The sequence below is a fragment of the Phocoena phocoena genome, chromosome 4 (genome assembly GCF_963924675.1).
Source record: "Phocoena phocoena chromosome 4, mPhoPho1.1, whole genome shotgun sequence".
NCBI lineage: Eukaryota > Metazoa > Chordata > Mammalia > Artiodactyla > Phocoenidae > Phocoena > Phocoena phocoena.
In genome coordinates this window covers 53,637,553-53,654,312 of record NC_089222.1, presented here as the reverse complement: position 1 = coordinate 53,654,312, position 16,760 = coordinate 53,637,553, and the positions used below count along the sequence as shown (strand labels likewise).

General features: G+C 40.1%; 1 pseudogene; it reads left to right on the top strand.

The window, feature by feature from the left end:
• The first annotated feature begins 14,867 nt into the window (after positions 1–14,867).
• LOC136121971 (anaphase-promoting complex subunit 15 pseudogene) lies at positions 14,868–15,242 on the top strand (annotated as a pseudogene).
• Positions 15,243–16,760: the final 1,518 nt, after the last annotated feature.

Genomic DNA, 16,760 nt, shown 5'->3' with positions numbered 1-16,760 from the left:
TCTCAGTACCATTCTGCCATCTCCTGTGTAGGCTAGTCTATTGATCTCGTAAAACTTATAGATGTACTTCAAATTGTTTTACTTGTACAAACCAATCTAGGAAGAGTTTAGTCCTTTAAAAAGCAGCTGCTGGGCATAGAGAGGCTAAGAGTTCAATACCTCAGAGTATTTGGGGCTAGTAGATAAAAATGAAGTTAGTTTTCTTCAGATCAAAAAAGACTGAAGGGACAAAGAGTCCAACACATTAATAAATGAGACATGACCGTTTCCACTGATCCCAGATATTAAAGTTGCTTTTCCAAAGTAAGAGTTTTATTCTTCAAGAGAGACAAGGTCATGTGGGAAAGAAAAAGATCAGAAAATGAAAGGTGATGTTACATCAGAGTAGTAATAATTAGTAAGTCTTGCTGGAAACACTATGAGAAATGTTGAGAAAGTAAAAAACATAATTTTAAATGACTGTTATAATCTAGAATGTTGTTTTAAAAAGAAAAAATACTTTCAAAGACAAATTTGCATGTGTTCAATCAGATATAGCTCAGTTGAAATTAGATTAAATGCCAGATGTACACTAACTGATTTCAGGGCATGTGGGATTAATATTTTTTAGTTCATCATGTGAAAAAAAATAGGTCACCCTACGGCCAATGTCTGTTCCTTATTTTGGGAACATTATATACCAACATGTTAAAAGACTTTGTGGTATGGGAAATTTTAAAAATATATAAAACTAAGATAATAATGACTCCGTGTTTCCATCACCCAGCTTCAATAATGATCAACTCAGGATTAATTGTTTTCAACCTGGACACCACATAATTTCTTTAGTAAATAATATTTTAACACTCATCTCCAAAGACATGGATGTTTATTGCCATTTTCATAGTTACCATTGATGTTTTATGTTTGTAAAATCCTTTCTCTCAAATAATTACTCTACTTTCTCTTCTCTCTCATAATAGTTCTCAAACATTAGTGTGGGTGAGAATCATCAGGAAAGCATCTAGGATAGAGATCAAGAATGTGTAGGTTAAACACAAATTCTGGAAATTTTGATACTGTTGATCTGTGGGAAACACTTCGAGAAACATGACTTTGGAAATTCATACTAGAGTTTCAAAGTAATTCAGTGAGGTTAAAAGTAAAGTGTTTCATGTGAAGTCCACTTTTAAAGTTGTTTTCTCTGTGTTCATCGTAAATATTAATATTTAGAACTCATCAATGTTCTATTTGCCATTTCCCCTTATGATAATTTTACATTTGTTCTCTGTTTAAATGACTTTCAAGTTTCATGTAAATGAGATCTATATGCTATACTCCTAAATAAATTGAGGATTTATCCCTTCTTTTAGGAGGTATTAGTTTTAGAAAGCCGTCGTTTCTGATCCTGTCTACAGTATTTGCTATGGGGATTATTAAATATTTAACTTTATAAATTGCATAGCTGAAGCTTTATAAATTGCATAGCTGAAGCACTCTTCAGGAAAGATGAGATAAATTTGGGTTTCTATTAGAAAAAATAAATAGTAGTTCAATACAAAAAGGCATTCCTCTTATTGGTTAAAGTAAAATTAGAAAATCATTCTTCTGGTAGAGAAATGCTTGGGATGATCTACTTTGTCTTTCTGTCTCGGCCCATAAAGAGAGAGGCAGACAAATAAAAGATAAATGGGGAGACTTAAAAGCCAAGCTAAAAACCTTTCGCCAAAGTTCTGGGAGTAGAAGGATCATTGTGAAGAAAAGCTAATGGTTGCTCTTTTATAAGTTGTAAGTAAGCAGGGGTTCTCACTAGAAAGAGAAACAAAAGCTTTCCCTGTTCAAGAAAGTTAAATAGACTTTGAAAAACATTCTCACCAAGCATCATTATAAAGGATTTGGATCTCTATTGGCCAAAAAGGGAAGTCTGACAAGGAGAGATATGTGGTCACCAAAAATTACAAAAGGAAAATGAAAATCATTCTGCTTTTAAGATGAAGGTAAGTGTAGAATTTGCAAGAAGACGCAAAGACCATCTCACACCAGAGCCTGTGGCTGCTTAATGTCATTCTTATACAGTTACAAGTATGTTTGAGGTCCTCCTTGGTCCCCAGTTGTACAAGTCAGCTGGAAATTATTAGTGGATGTAAAAAGCAGATGTGGCACTGAAGGTTGAAGGAAAGCAGTACAAATGGAACTTATAATTTCCATGGAAGAGAATATTATAGGTAGAGGAATGCAGGGAACTATATTCAAATTCTATGGTGTCAAGTAGATGTACCAGGTATGTGCTAGTAGGCAGTATAGGATTAAAAATTCTCTAATGATCAATGGATACATTCCACTAGGTCATCAGTTTGATTTCTGAGTTGCGGATGTGTTAATGGAGCCTGAGAGCTCCTTAAATAGTACTGTCAAAAGCTGGAAGACATTTGGAACAAACATACCCTTTTTTTAGAATATATCTGCTTAAGTATTTGGTTGTAAAGTGTCATAATATGTGCAACATACAGCCAAATACTTAAGTCAAAAGAGAGAGGCATAAACAACTGTTGCAAAATGTTAATGACTGGTGAATCTCAGTGAAAGGTACCATTCTTTAAATGCTTCTGGGGCTTCAAAAATTTTGAAAATGAAAGTTGGAGAGTAAAAGAAATAATACAAGCATGTTTATAAATATAAAGGTAAATAACACATAAAACTAGTCAAAAGAGTTGAAATTGATTGTCTCTGGAGAGAAAAACCTGATAATAGTGGCTGTCTGCTGTTTTTCATTATATGACTCAGTACTATTTGAGTCTTTAAACACTATGAGTGCAACACTTGGACTAAAAACTAAACACTGGCTTTAAATGAAAAAAAGTCAAATAGGCAGACTAAGAGATCAGATTGCCAGATGCTTCACGGAATCAGAAAACCCATTGATAAATATGCTGGAGCAGCATATTTATATGTGCTATAAGGAAAAAAAAGTATACCATCTCAATGAAGAATGGAATCACTCCAGAAGAGGGTGATAGCCATATGCGGGACAAGTCAAAAATGAAATACAAGGAGTCTGCGTGTCAGGAGACAGGACAGCATTCCCTATGGCCACTCAGTTCAGTCTTTCTTAAGAGATAATACAAGATAATTTATTCATGAAGGATTACCCGAGCTATTTCCCAAATCAAATGAAATCATTACATGCTTTTACTGACATAGGTGACATAGGTCATTGTCTATACCTCAGCTTCATGGGCACATTGTAGGCGCCCTAGAAAATCAATTTACTAACTACTGGTTCTTGCTCAAGAGGTCAGAGATCATTTGTGGGTAGAGGAACGCAGAGAGCTACTTCACATTTTATGATTGTAACGGAGAAAGAGCTCACCATTCTGGTTGTTTATGTTTTTATTTTGTTGTTACCTCTTGAACAAAAACACCAGGTGCCCTAAGAAGAGGGGAAATCCTGATGATATACTTATCTGTGTTCCAAAAGTTGTATCAATGTGCTTTGAAATGGCCTCAGCCTTGATCTCTAAAAGGAAGTATCAGTCATAGGTGATGGCCAGGGTGGACTCTGCACCATTGAGCAGCTTGGCTGGTGGGTGAGTGATAGGACTAAGTAGTTGATATGCTCCCGACATATGAATCAATGGGGACAATCATCAATTTCGACAAGAGATTTAGGCTGACATGACCAAGGTTTGGACCCTGATGCTGCTGGATAGTTCTGAATCTTGGTGCCAGTGAATCTGGGCTGCCAGTCCCCTGTCTCTGCTCTGTTACTCCATTCTTGTTCCTGGCTGAGGTGCCAGAACTGCAGAGCTTTGTGGACTTCGGATCTTGCCTCCTGTCAAAGCTGGTAAATGACCTTAGTGACTGTCTCCTTAGAGATTGTCAGAAGCTGCAGCTCAGTGCTGAGCTGCCTTGGAGGCCATGCAATCCTAAAAACTTGGCTTAAAGATGGAGGAGAGATCCAGACCCACATCAGTCTTTGTGCAAATGAGAAATAAACCTTTATTATGTTAGATCATGACTAAAAATTCGTTATCTTTATTGTGACAGCTAAAGATGATTATCCCCATTAGATGCAATATGACTTGGAGAAAGAAGTGGAAGATCTCCAGTTCCACAGTGAATCACTACAAGGCATCAAAGACTTCAGAGTTACTCCGGAGATAAGGGTGCTGAGTTCTACACTGAGAGAGTAGATTCCACATCTGTGATTAGGTCGTGGTTCCTGGCTGGCAGAATTGGGTAGGAGACTTCAGCAACTGCCACAAGTCAGGCTCTGCAGCATATCTCAGTTGCTGCTTGGGGAGAGAAAAATCAGTCACTTAAAGAGAGAGAGAGGCTCATGAAAGATATTACTCCAGGGTATTCTGGTTGTGTGGGTCCCAGACATCTTCCTGGAGACAGGATATAAAATACCTGCCTGATCTCCAGTCCTGGATGAGAAGGGGACTATGGCAGTCATTGGGTATTTGGTCTCAGATCCATTGCCAGCCTTCTCCTGATCTGTATCACAAGGGATTAACCCTGCTGGTTTTCACTGGGTTTGGCCAATGGAGGGAATTGGCAGAAAATTGGAAGGCAAAATCGAGAAGCCAGAGTTCTATTCTCCCTCTTGTACTCTGACTTGGGAGATATTTAACGTAACGGGTTGTGCCTTTTCTTGTGGTATCAGCTTACCATTCAGTTTACCCCCTGGTGGTATTTGTTTGTATCAGGCATCCCTGAGTCCAGGGTTCTAGTAATTTCATATTCTTTTTAAAATCCCTGCAGCCTGAGGGGTGATAGTAGCTTTCTGCTGTTGCTAACGTTAAGGGTTCTCTCATCACCCATTTTGGCTGTGCATCTTTTCCAACACATTTGTAACTAGTTCCCTGTGTTTAAGGTCCCTTTGAACTACATGTCAGGAGCTCTGTTTTGCTAATTGGACCAGGCTGACTTGGACTGTAGACCTTGCTGTGGTCCCAGGACCCAGAGTTGGATAAGGCACCAGATGGAACTCTAGGTATAGGGGGAAAGACAGAGGGTGATGCCATTGGATGTGTGGGGAGATTTGGAAAAGAGTCCTGGAAGAATGGGACACTGAGGGAGAAAGATGTCTTTTATGGGATACCTACATTTGAGCTGTTAGGTAAGGAGTGTGCATTTTCTGTACCCTGTTAGTCGTGTTTTGAGTAGGTCTCTCAATTTTGAGTAGGTGTACTTGGGAAATCCTCAGAGTACCTAACTTTTCTCTTACTCACTCATTAAAAGGATCTGAATCTGAGTTTCTCTCCTAGTGAACAATCAGAGTCGTAGTGTCCAGGGCAAAAACTAGACCTCAGTAATATAGAAAGTTGTCTCTGGAACATCTAAGTTGGTTTTCTTAGGTCAACTCTGTCTTCCATCCAGTTGGTTTGCCTTTTGCAGATGGTAAGGCCCTTATGCAGACTCTGACCCTCTTCTTAGGAAAGGGATAGAACTATGCCAATGCTCAAAAAACTTGGACTTAGGTTCACAAATGTAATTATTGAAGTGAAAAATAGAGACTTTAATTATAAAGTCTTTACTTTAATTATAAAGTAAAGAACGAATGATGTCATAATATCCTTTAAAAACCTCAAATATAGGTTCCCAGATTTTCTACTTATATGTTCACCATTCACACTGAAATGTGAGAGCAAAGAAAAGAAAGAGATGAACTTAAATTTGTTCTAAGCTTTTGGAGAGAAGATATAAATCGCTAAGGAGGAACTTTAAAGACAAACTGAACAACACTCTATTTCATTGTAGCATGCTTCATTTCGTGGGTTTTTAAACTTAACCACAGCGATATGTACTCGTGGTGGCAGAGACGTTCCACGATTGTTTGCACAATTCCAGTCAGGCAAACTGGGTCAGGCAAGGAAGCATGACTGAAATGACAAATCATCCGAGTTCTCTTTCAATTCTTCCTCCTCTCTAGCTAGTCATCTTTAACCTATTATTTAAGGCCACCTCAGACCCTGCTTCTTTTGTACAAATTTTCTTCTTTGGGAACCCTCTGCTTTTTTCTAACCTGTTTGGTTTTACTGTTGGCACCTGTAGTTAGCACATTACGCAGTAGAAAATTTTATTCCAACTTTTTTCCATTGTACCATGTAACAAATTTTTTCCCTTCAGATATGACATCACTTAAATTAAAAAGAAAAACCACGGGAGCAGGCATGTTGAAAAGAACTCAAATAATACTAAATAGTTATAGTTAAAGTGGTAAGTCTTTCTATTTTTTCCTCTCCAGGACCATTTCCTTCCCAGATGTAACTACATCAACTCAACTTTTTCACATGTGTGCCTTCATGCTTCTGTGCCTTCGGAGTCGTTTTTTTCTCTGCCTGGAATGTGTTCTCACATTCTCTGCCCATCTTTCAAGACCCTGAAAAGCGACATGCTCTGTAGACTCTTCCTTGGTGTGCTCAGTCAGTGTTTTTTTTCTCTGTACTCATTTCATTCTGCCCTGTTTTGCAACAAGCTCTTTTTTTTTTTTTTTTTTTTGTTTTTTTAATCAGAGGCAGCTGTACTTCAGCAAGAGAAATGTACACATTGAGATTACTTCACAACAGCTACAATAAACAGAACATGCAAACACAACATTCAACTCACTCATCATTAGACTGGAACAGGTTGAGGCTGGGCTCTTGGAAAGACAGACCTAGGTTTTTTTTTTTTTTAAACATCTTTATTGGGGTATAATTGCTCTACAATGGTGTGTTAGTTTCTGCTTTACAACAAAGTGAATCAGCTACACATATACACATGTTCCCATATGTCTTCCCTCTTGCGTCTCCCTCCCTCCCACCCTCCCCATCCCACCCCTCCAGGCTGTCACAAAGCACCGAGCTAATATCCCTGCGCCCTGCGGCTGCTTCCCCCCAGCTATCCACCTTACTACGTTTGTTAGCGTATATATGTCCATGACTCTCTCTCGCCCTGTCAAAACTCACCCTTCCCCCTCCCCATATCCTCAAGTCCGTTCTCCAGTAGGTCTGTGTCTTTATTCCTGTCTTACCCCTAGGTTCTTCATGACATTTTTTCCCCTTAAATTCCATATATATGTGTTAGCATACGGTATTTGTCTTTTTCTTTCTGACTTACTTCACTCTGTATGACAGACTCTAGGTCTATCCATCTCATTACAAATAGCTCAATTTCATTTCTTTTTAAGGCTGAGTAATATTCCATTGTGTATATGTGCCACATCTTCTTTATCCATTCATCCGATGATGGGCGCTTAGGTTGTTTCCATCTCCGGGCTATTGTAAATAGAGCTGCAATGAACATTTTGGTACATGACTCTTTTTGAATTTGGGTTTTCTCAGGGTATATGCCCAGTAGTGGGATTGCTGGGTCATATGGTAATTCTATTTGTAGTTTTTTAAGGAACCTCCATACTGTTCTCCATAGTGGCTGAACCATTTCACATTCCCACCAGCAGTGCAAGAGTGTCCCCTTTTCTCCACACCCTCTCCAGCATTTATTGTTTATAGATTTTTTGATGATGGCCATTCTGACTGGTGTGAGATGATATCTCATTGTAGTTTTGATTTGCATTTCTCTAATGATTAATGATGTTGAGCATTCTTTCATGTGTTTGTTGGCATTCTGTATAGCTTCTTTGGAGAAATGTCTATTTAGGTCTTCTGCCCATTTTTGGATGGGGTTGTTTGTTTTTTTGTTATTGAGCTGCATGAGCTGCTTGTAAATTTTGGAGATTAATCCTTTGTCAGTTGCTTCATTTGCAAATGTTTTCTCCCATTCTGAGGGTTGTCTTTTGGTCTTGGTTATGGTTTCCTTTGCTGTGCAAAAGCTTTGAAGTTTCATTAGGTCCCATTTGTTTATTTTTGTTTTTATTTCCATTACTCTAGGAGGTGGGTCAGAAAGGATCTTGCTGTGATTTATGTCATAGAGTGTTCTTCCTATGTTTTCTTCTAAGAGTTTGATAGTTTCTGGCCTTACATTTAGGTCTTTAATCCATTTTGAGCTTATTTTTGTGTATGGTGTTAGGGAGTGATCTAATCTCATACTTTTACATGTACCTGTCCAGTTTTCCCAGCACCATTTATTGAAGAGGCTGTCCTTTCTCCACTGTACATTCCTGCCTCCTTTATCAAAGATAAGGTGTCCATATGTGCGTGGGTTTATCTCTGGGCTTTCTATCCTGTTCCACTGATCTATCTTTCTGTTTTTGTGCCAGTACCATACTGTCTTGATTACTGTTGCTTTGTAATATAGTCTGAAGTCAGGGAGCCTGATTCCTCCAGCTCCTGTTTTCGTTCTCAAGATTGCTTTGGCTATTCGGGGTCTTTTGTGTTTCCATACAAATTGCGAAATTTTTTGTTCTAGTTGTGTGAAAAATGCCAGTGGTAGTTTGATAGGGATTGCATTAAATCTGTAGATTGCTTTGGGTAGTAGAGTCATTTTCACAATGTTGATTCTTCCCATCCAAGAACATGGTATATCTCTCCATCTATTTGTATCATCTGTAATTTCTTTCATCAGTGTCTTATAATTTTCTGCATACAGGTCTTTCGTCTCCTTAGGTAGGTTTATTCCTAGATATTTTATTCTTTTTGTTGCAATGGTAAATGGGAGTGTTTTCTTGATTTCACTTTCAGATTTTTCATCATTAGTATATAGGAATGCCAGAGATTTCTGTGCATTAATTTTGTATCCTGCTACTTTACCAAATTCATTGATTAGCTCTAGTAGTTTTCTGGTAGCATCTTTAGGATTCTCTATGTATAGTATCATGTCATCTGCAAACAGTGACAGCTTTACTTCTTCTTTTCCGATTTGGATTCCTTTTATTTCCTTTTCTTCTCTGATTGCTGTGGCTAAAACTTCCAAAACTATGTTGAATGAGAGTGGTGAGAGTGGGCAACCTTGTCTTGTTCCTGATCTTAGTGGAAATGCTTTCAGTTTTTCACCATTGAGGATGATGTTTGCTGTGGGCTTGTCATATATGGCCTTTATTATGTTGAGGAAAGTTCCCTCTATGCCTACTTTCTGGAGGGTTTTTATCATAAATGGGTGTTGAATTTTGTCGAAAGCTTTCTCTGCATCTATTGAGATGATCATATGGTTTTTCTCCTTCAATTTGTTAATATGGTTTATCACATTGATAGATTTGCGTATATTGAAGAATCCTTGCATTCCTGGAATAAACCCCACTTGATCATGGTGTATGATCCTTTTAATGTGCTGTTGGATTCTGTTTGCTAGTATTTTGTTGAGGATTTTTGCATCTATGTTCATCAGTGATATTGGCCTGCAGTTTTCTTTCTTTGTGACATCCTTGTCTGGTTTTGGTATCAAGGTGATGGTGGCCTCGTAGAAGGAATTTGGGAGTGTTCCTCCCTCTGCTATATTTTGGAAGAGTTTGAGAAGGATAGGTGTTAGCTCTTCTCTAAACGTTTGATAGAATTCACCTGTGAAGCCATCTGGTCCTGGGCTTTTGTTTGTTGGAAGGTTTTTAATCACAGTTTCAATTTCAGTGCTTGTGATTGGCCTGTTCATATTTTCTATTTCTTCCTGATTCAGTCTTGGCAGGTTGTGCATTTCTAAGAATTTGTCCATTTCTTCCAGATTGTCCATTTTATTGGCATAGAGTTGCTTGTAGTAATCTCTCATGATTTTTTTTATTTCTGCAGTGTCAGTTGTTACCTCTCCTTTTTCATTTCTAATTCTATTGATTTGAGTCTTCTCCCTTTTTTTCTTGATGAGTCTGGCTAGCGGTTTATCTATTTTGTTTATCTTCTCAAAGAACCAGCTTTTAGTTTTATTGATCTTTGCTATCGTCTCCTTCATTTCTTTTTCATTTATTTCGGATCTGATTTTTATGATTTCTTTCCTTCTGCTAGCTTTGGGGTTTTTTTGTTCTTCTTTCTCTAATTGCTTGAGGTGCAAGGTTAGGTTGTTTATTCGAGATGTTTCCTGCTTCTTAAGGTGGACTTGTATTGCTATAAACTTCCCCCTTAGAACTGTTTTTGCTGCATCCCATAGGTTTTGGGTCGTTGTGTCTCTATTGTCATTTGTTTCTAGGTATTTTTTAATTTCCTCTTTGATTTCTTCAGTGATCACTTCATTATTAAGTAGTGTATTGTTTAGCCTCCATGTGTTTGTATTTTTTACAGATCTTTTCCTGTAATTGATATCTAGTCTCATGGCGTTGTGGTCAGAAAAGATACTTGATACAATTTCAGTTTTCTTAAATTTACCAAGGCTTGATTTGTGACCCAAGATATGATCTATCCTGGAGAATGTTCCATGAGCACTTGAGAAAAATGTGTATTCTGTTGTTTTTGGATGGAGTGTCCTATAAATATCAATTAAGTCCATCTTGTTTAATGTATCATTTAAAGCTTGTGTTTCCTTATTTATTTTCATTTTGGATGATCTGTCCATGGGTGAAAGTGGGGTGTTAAAGTCCCCTACTATGAATGTGTTACTGTTGATCTCCCCTTTTATGGTTGTTAGTATTTGCCTTATGTATTGAGGTGCTCCTATGTTGGGTGCATAAATATTTACAATTGTTATATCTTCTTCTTGGATCGATCCCTTGATCATTATGTAGTGTCCTTCTTTGTCCCTTTTAATAGTCCTTATTTTAAAGTCTATTTTGTCTGATATGAGAATTGCTACTCCAGCTTTCTTTTGGTTTCCATTTGCATGGAATATCTTTTTCCATCCCCTTACTTTCCGTTTGTATGTGTCTCTAGGTCTGAAGTGGGTCTCTTGTAGACAGCATATATAAGGGTCTTGTTTTTGTATCCATTCAGCCAATCTATGTCTTTTGGTGGGAGCATTTAGTCCATTTACATTTAAGGTAATTATCGATATGTATGTTTCTGTTCCCATTTTCTATATTGTTTTGGGTTCGCTACTATAGGTCGTTTCCTTCTCTTGTGTTTCGTGTCTAGAGAAGTTCCTTTAGCATTTGTTGTAAAGCTGGTTTGGTGGTGCTGAACTCTCTCAGCTTTTGCTTGTCTGTAAAGGTTTTAATTTCTCCATCAAATGTGAATGAGATCCTTGCTGGGTAGAGTAGTCTTGGTTGCAGGCTTTTCTCCTTCATCACTTTCAGTATGTCCTGCCACTCCCTTCTGGCTTGTAGGGTTTCTGCTGAGAGATCAGCTGTTAACCTTATGGGGATTCCCTTGTGTGTTATTTGTTGTTTTTCCCTTGCTGCTTTTAATATGCTTTCTTTGTATTTAATTTTTGACAGTTTGATTAATATGTGTCTTGGCGTGTTTCTCCTTGTGTTTATCCTGTATGGGACTCTCTGTGCTTCCTGGACTTGATTAACTATTTCCTTTCCCATATTAGGGAAGTTTTCAACTATAATCTCTTCAAATATTTTCTCAGTCCCTTTCTTTCTTTCTTCTTCTTCTGGAACCCCTATAATTCGAATGTTGGTGCGTTTCATGTTGTCCCAGAGGTCTCTGAGACTGTCCTCAGTTCTTTTCATTCTTTTTTCTTTATTCTGCTCTGCAGTAGTTATTTCCACTACTTTATCTTCCAGGTCACTTATCCGTTCTTCTGCCTCAGTTATTATGCTATTGATCCTATCTAGAGTGGTTTTAATTCCATTTATTGCGTTGTTCATCGTTGCTTGTTTCATCTTTAGTTCTTGTAGGTCCTTGTTAACTGTTTCTTGCATTTTGTCCATTCTACTTCCAAGATTTCGGATCATCCTTACTATCATTATTCTGAATTCTTTTTCAGGTAGATTGCCTATTTCCTCTTCATTTGTTAGGTCTGGTGGGTTTTTATCTTGCTCCTTCATCTGCTGTGTGTTTTTCTGTCTTCTCATTTTGCTTATCTTACTGTGTTTGGGGTCTCCTTTTTGCAGGCTGCACTTTCGTAGTTCCCGTTGTTTTTGATGTCTGTCTCCAGTGGCTAAGGTTGTTTCAGTGGGTTGTGTAGGCTTCCTGGTGGAGGGGACTAGTGCCTGTGTTGTGCTGGATGAGGCTGGATCTTGTCTCTCTAGTGGGCAGGTTCACGTCTGGTGGTGTGTTTTGGGGTGTCTGTGGCCTTATTATGATTTTAGGCAGCCTCTCTGCTAATGGGTGGGGTTGTGTTCCTGTTTTGCTAGTTGTTTGGCATAGGTTGTCCAGCACTGTGGCTTGCTGGTCGTTGAGTGAAGCTGGGTGCTGGTGTTAAGATGGAGGTCTCTGGGAGATTTCCACCGTTTAATATTATGTGGAGCTGGGAGGTCTCTTGTTGACCAGTGTCCTGAAGTTGGCTCTCCTACCTCAGAGGCAGAGCCCTGACTCCTGGTTGGAGCACCAAGAGCCTTTCATCCACACAGCTCAGAATAAAAGGGAGAAAAAGTAGAGAGAATTAGTAGAAGTATGAGTAAAGAAAGAAGGAAAGGTGGAAAGGAAGGAAGGAAGAAAGAAGCAAAGAAGGAAAGAAAGGAGGGAGGGAGGGAGGGAGGAAGGAAGGAAGGAGGGAAAGAAGGATAAAAGACAGAAAGAAAGATGATACAGTAAAAATAAAATAAAGTATAATATAGTTATTGAATTGAAAAATATTTAGGAAAAAAAAAAAGGGACGGATAGAACCTTAGGACAAATGTTGGAAGCAAAGCTCTACAGAGAAAATCTTACACAGAAGCATACACATACACCTTCACAAAAAGAGTTGGGGGAAAAATCATAAATCTTGCTCTCAGAGACCACCTCCTCAATTTGGGGTGATTCGTTGTCTAAAGGAGGGAAGGAAGGAAGGAAAGAAAGAAAGAACGAAGGTAAAGTATAATAAAGTTATTACAATTAAACTTAATTATTAAGAAAAAGAATTTTTAAAAAAAAATCATGGACGGATAGAGCCCTAGGACAAATGGTGAAAGCAAGAGTATACAGACAAGATCTCACACAGAAGCATACACGTACACCTTCACAAAAAGAGGAAAAGGGAAAAAAATCATAGATCTCGCTCCTAAATTCCCCCTCTTCAATTTGGGATCATTCCTTGTCTATTCAGGTATTCCACAATGCAGGACACATCAAGTTGATTGTGGAGCTTCAATCCGCCGCCTCCGCGGCTGCCGGGAGAGACCTCCCCCTCTCCTCCCTGCTCTCACAGCTCACAGGAGCTCAGCTTTGTACCCGGCCCTGCCCCTGCGCGCAGGTCGCTGGAGGGCGTCTGTTTTTTGCTCAGACAGGACAGGGTTAAAGGAGCCGCTGATTCGGGGCCTCCGGCTCACTCAGGCCGGGGGTTGGGGAATGGGGGAAGGAGGGGCACTGCGTGCGGGGCGGGCCTGCGGCGGCAGAGGCGGCGTGACACTGCGGCAGAGGCCGGCGTGACGTTGCAGCAGCCTGAGACCCGCCGTGCGTACGCCCGGGGAAGTTGTCCCTGGATCCCGGGAACCTGGCAGTGGCGGGCTGCACAGGCTCCGCGGAAGAGGGGCGCGGAGAGTGACCTGTGCTCGCACACAGCCCCCCTGGTGGCGGCAGCAGCAGCCCCAGCGTCTCCCGCCCGTCTCTGGGGTTTGCGCTTCCCGCCGCGGCTCGCGCCCGTCTCTGGGGTTTGCGCTTTCAGCCGCGGCTCGCGCCCGTCTCGGGGGCTCGCGCCCTCAGCCGCGGCTCGCGCCCGTCTCTGGAGTTCCTTTAAGCAGCGCTCTTAAACCCCTCTCCTCGCGCACCAGGAAACAAAGAGGGAAGAAAAAGTCTCTTGCCTCTTCGGCCGGTGCAGGCTTTTCCCCGAACTCCCTCCCGGCTAGTCGTGGTGCACTAACCCCTTCAGGCTATGTTCAAGCCGCCAACCCCAGTCCTCTCCTGAGCTCCGTCCAAAACCAAAACCCGAGCCTCAGCTTGCAGCCCCGCCCGCCCCGGCGGGTGAGCAGACAAGCCTCTCGGGTTGGTGAGTGCTGGTCGGCACCGATCGTCTGTGCAGGAATCTCCCCGCTTTGCCCTCCGCACCCGTCGCTCTGCAACAAGCTCTTTACATATCACCTTTACTATAGTATGATATTCTTTCCTTGAGGGAAGGAGCCTATTTTATTCATCTTTGTATCTCTTACAAAATCAAACCCAGCCACTCTTACTACATACTTAGGTCAATGAACTAAATGTATATGATATAGTATATCCATTATCTGTTTTATTAGGCTTTGTCACAGCCAGACTGGCAGCATCTTTGGGACAAGGCTTGAGACTTTTTGCTTTCCTACTAAAATAAAAATGAAGTTAGTTAAAGTATTACAATCACATCTTTCTGTATGTTTTGCTTTTTTAAAGAGTTCTTTAATTTACAAAAATTCATTTGAATATCACAACATCCTATATCAGTAGGCTGCATTGGTGTAAAGAAAAAAAAAAAGATCTTTTATATGGTCTTAGAGTCAGTCAGACCTGAGTTTGACTTCCTTCTCAGCTATCTGTAAGCTATGGGATCTTGGGATAATTCTTTAATCCCTCTAAGCCTCAGTTTTCTCATATTAAGGCTAAAAATTAGTCTTACAGAATTGTTGGGAGGAAAGAGTGACATGTGAGTATAAAGACATGTGATACATATCTGACACTGAACATAAGTGAAGATACCTCTCCCCATCACACTGCCTAGGAAGTAGAGCCTTAGATGGGCTAAAAGATTGTCCAAGGCCACATGGCTGGCAAAGGATTGCAAACAGTAACAAAACCGGGAGTGGAATCAAAGCGTATGCACATGCCTTTTCCCTTGTGCTTTAACTCTGGGCTGAGACTGCACATTCCTGCAGGAAGCTGGAAATTCCTCACCTTTGCTATCATCCTGCTACCATGCAAACGCCATAATCTAAGATACCACTGCAGCCTGCTGCTTCCTGCTGTGATGATGAATCTGAGGTTCTCAGGGGTTAAGAGACTCGTCCAAGGTCAAACAACTATTTAGGAGCCATGTCTACCTTATTGCCCTAGCTCTTGCCTCGTGTGCCTGAGACACTTTGGTTGAATCTGAATGGATCCTGGGTGGAGGAGAGAGCTGCAGCTGCGGGAACAGCAGCACTAAGCCTAGCTCCAGAGCATCACACAGAAAGACAGCAACTTGGTATCTCTTGGCAAGCCAGCCTCAGAACACTATGATAAGAAGGAGGAGGAGGGTAATTAAGACGAGGAGAGTGAAGACTCAGAGGGCAATGAGGTCATCCAGGATATGGACGAGATGAATGATTACAGTGAGTAGCCTGATGATGGAGAGTCACTGAGGGGGACCTGGAAGACAACAGACAGGATCAGGACCAGTGGATAATCGAGGTAGACAGGGCAGGGTAGCCCCAGGGAGATTCCACGCCAGCCAACGTGCTCCACACCCCATGCAGAACCAGCTGCTGGTTGTTTAGGAAAAACAAAAATGAAACACAGCAAGAAAGACTTCTGCTCACCTGTTCTACTCATGAGGAAATGTCACACTCAAGCCATCTCCAATTAAGAAAATACAAATAATAAAGTTGTAGGTAATTTATTAAATTACAGAGATTTATCTGTTTCTCATGAGTGAATATCTAGTTAACATAAATTGGTTAAAATCATACATCCAGTAATTGAAATTATTACCCATGAAGTGGAACTAGGGAGAAATAGAAATTGACCTGTAATGCATTCCACTTCATCCCAACACATTCTTTCTGCCAACTGCACTCTCTCTTTTTCCCATACTAAGATTTGTACAACTTAAGTTGGAAAAAAGTGAGAAGTGTGTTTAGTGAAAAAAAATAAACCCTTACATGCATTCAACCACTATGCTCCAGTATAAGGAGCCTGGAAACCCTTTGGATGATTGGCTATTTATGATCTCATGGAAAGTGATCAGAAGTAAAAGAAATAAGAAATATATATGGGCTTGGAGCTCCTGTGATGTCATAGAAATGTTTGCTGGAAGGATTTTAGGAGATAAAATTCAGAGCAGTTTCTGAAATTTCTGTGCTTTAGATCAGAGCTTCTCAAATTTGTGAGGTGGATATGAATTACCTGGGGATCTTGTGAAAATGCAGACTCTGATTCAGTAAGTCCTGGGAAGTCACTAGTTTTCCCTTCTCTCACAGGCTCCCATGTGTGCTGATGTTGCTGGTCCTCAGACAGTACTTTGAGCGATAGGGCTCTAGACCATGTTAACCATTTCTGGGTTGCTGAAACACTGAGATCCCCTAAAATAATTGCTAATATTTGCATTTTGAAAATAGTGGTTTTATCTGGATTAATGATGGTGTAGAACCAAAACATGAGTCAAAAGTAAACTCCAGGATGAGCTTCAGTCATAGTGAAATCAGCTTTAGGACTTGTCTTAATCCATGTGAAGATAAGCCTACATTGTTTCTCATGTCTGTAAGTGCTGAATTATTCATATGAATGCTTCAGAACAGCCTTCTATAAATCAAATGGCGAGAATTGAATTGGTAATTGTAGTGGTGAGAAATTTTGAGCTCCTAACCTGATTTACCTGGGCACACTCTCAGTTATCTTTCTTTTGTTCTGACCTAATCATTCCTGGTGATTTAGCAGCACCTAAATATAGCCCCAGAGACTCCTTCATTGCAGTATGTGATTTTTAAGCTCTTTGATTTTAAAGCCTGGTCAGGTGGATGTTAGAGTCAAAATTGAAGTCTCAAGGTGTCATGTCAGAGACTTTATAGAGAAGGTTTGCAGTTGGTTCATCCAAATGCTTTTACTTAGTTCACAAGGTTGGGCTAATATGACTCTCTCATAACAAGTTATTTGTGATAAAACACCTGATCCGACTCGTTTGACAGCAATATTTTATTATATCTTTTAATGAAAATACAATATTCTCCC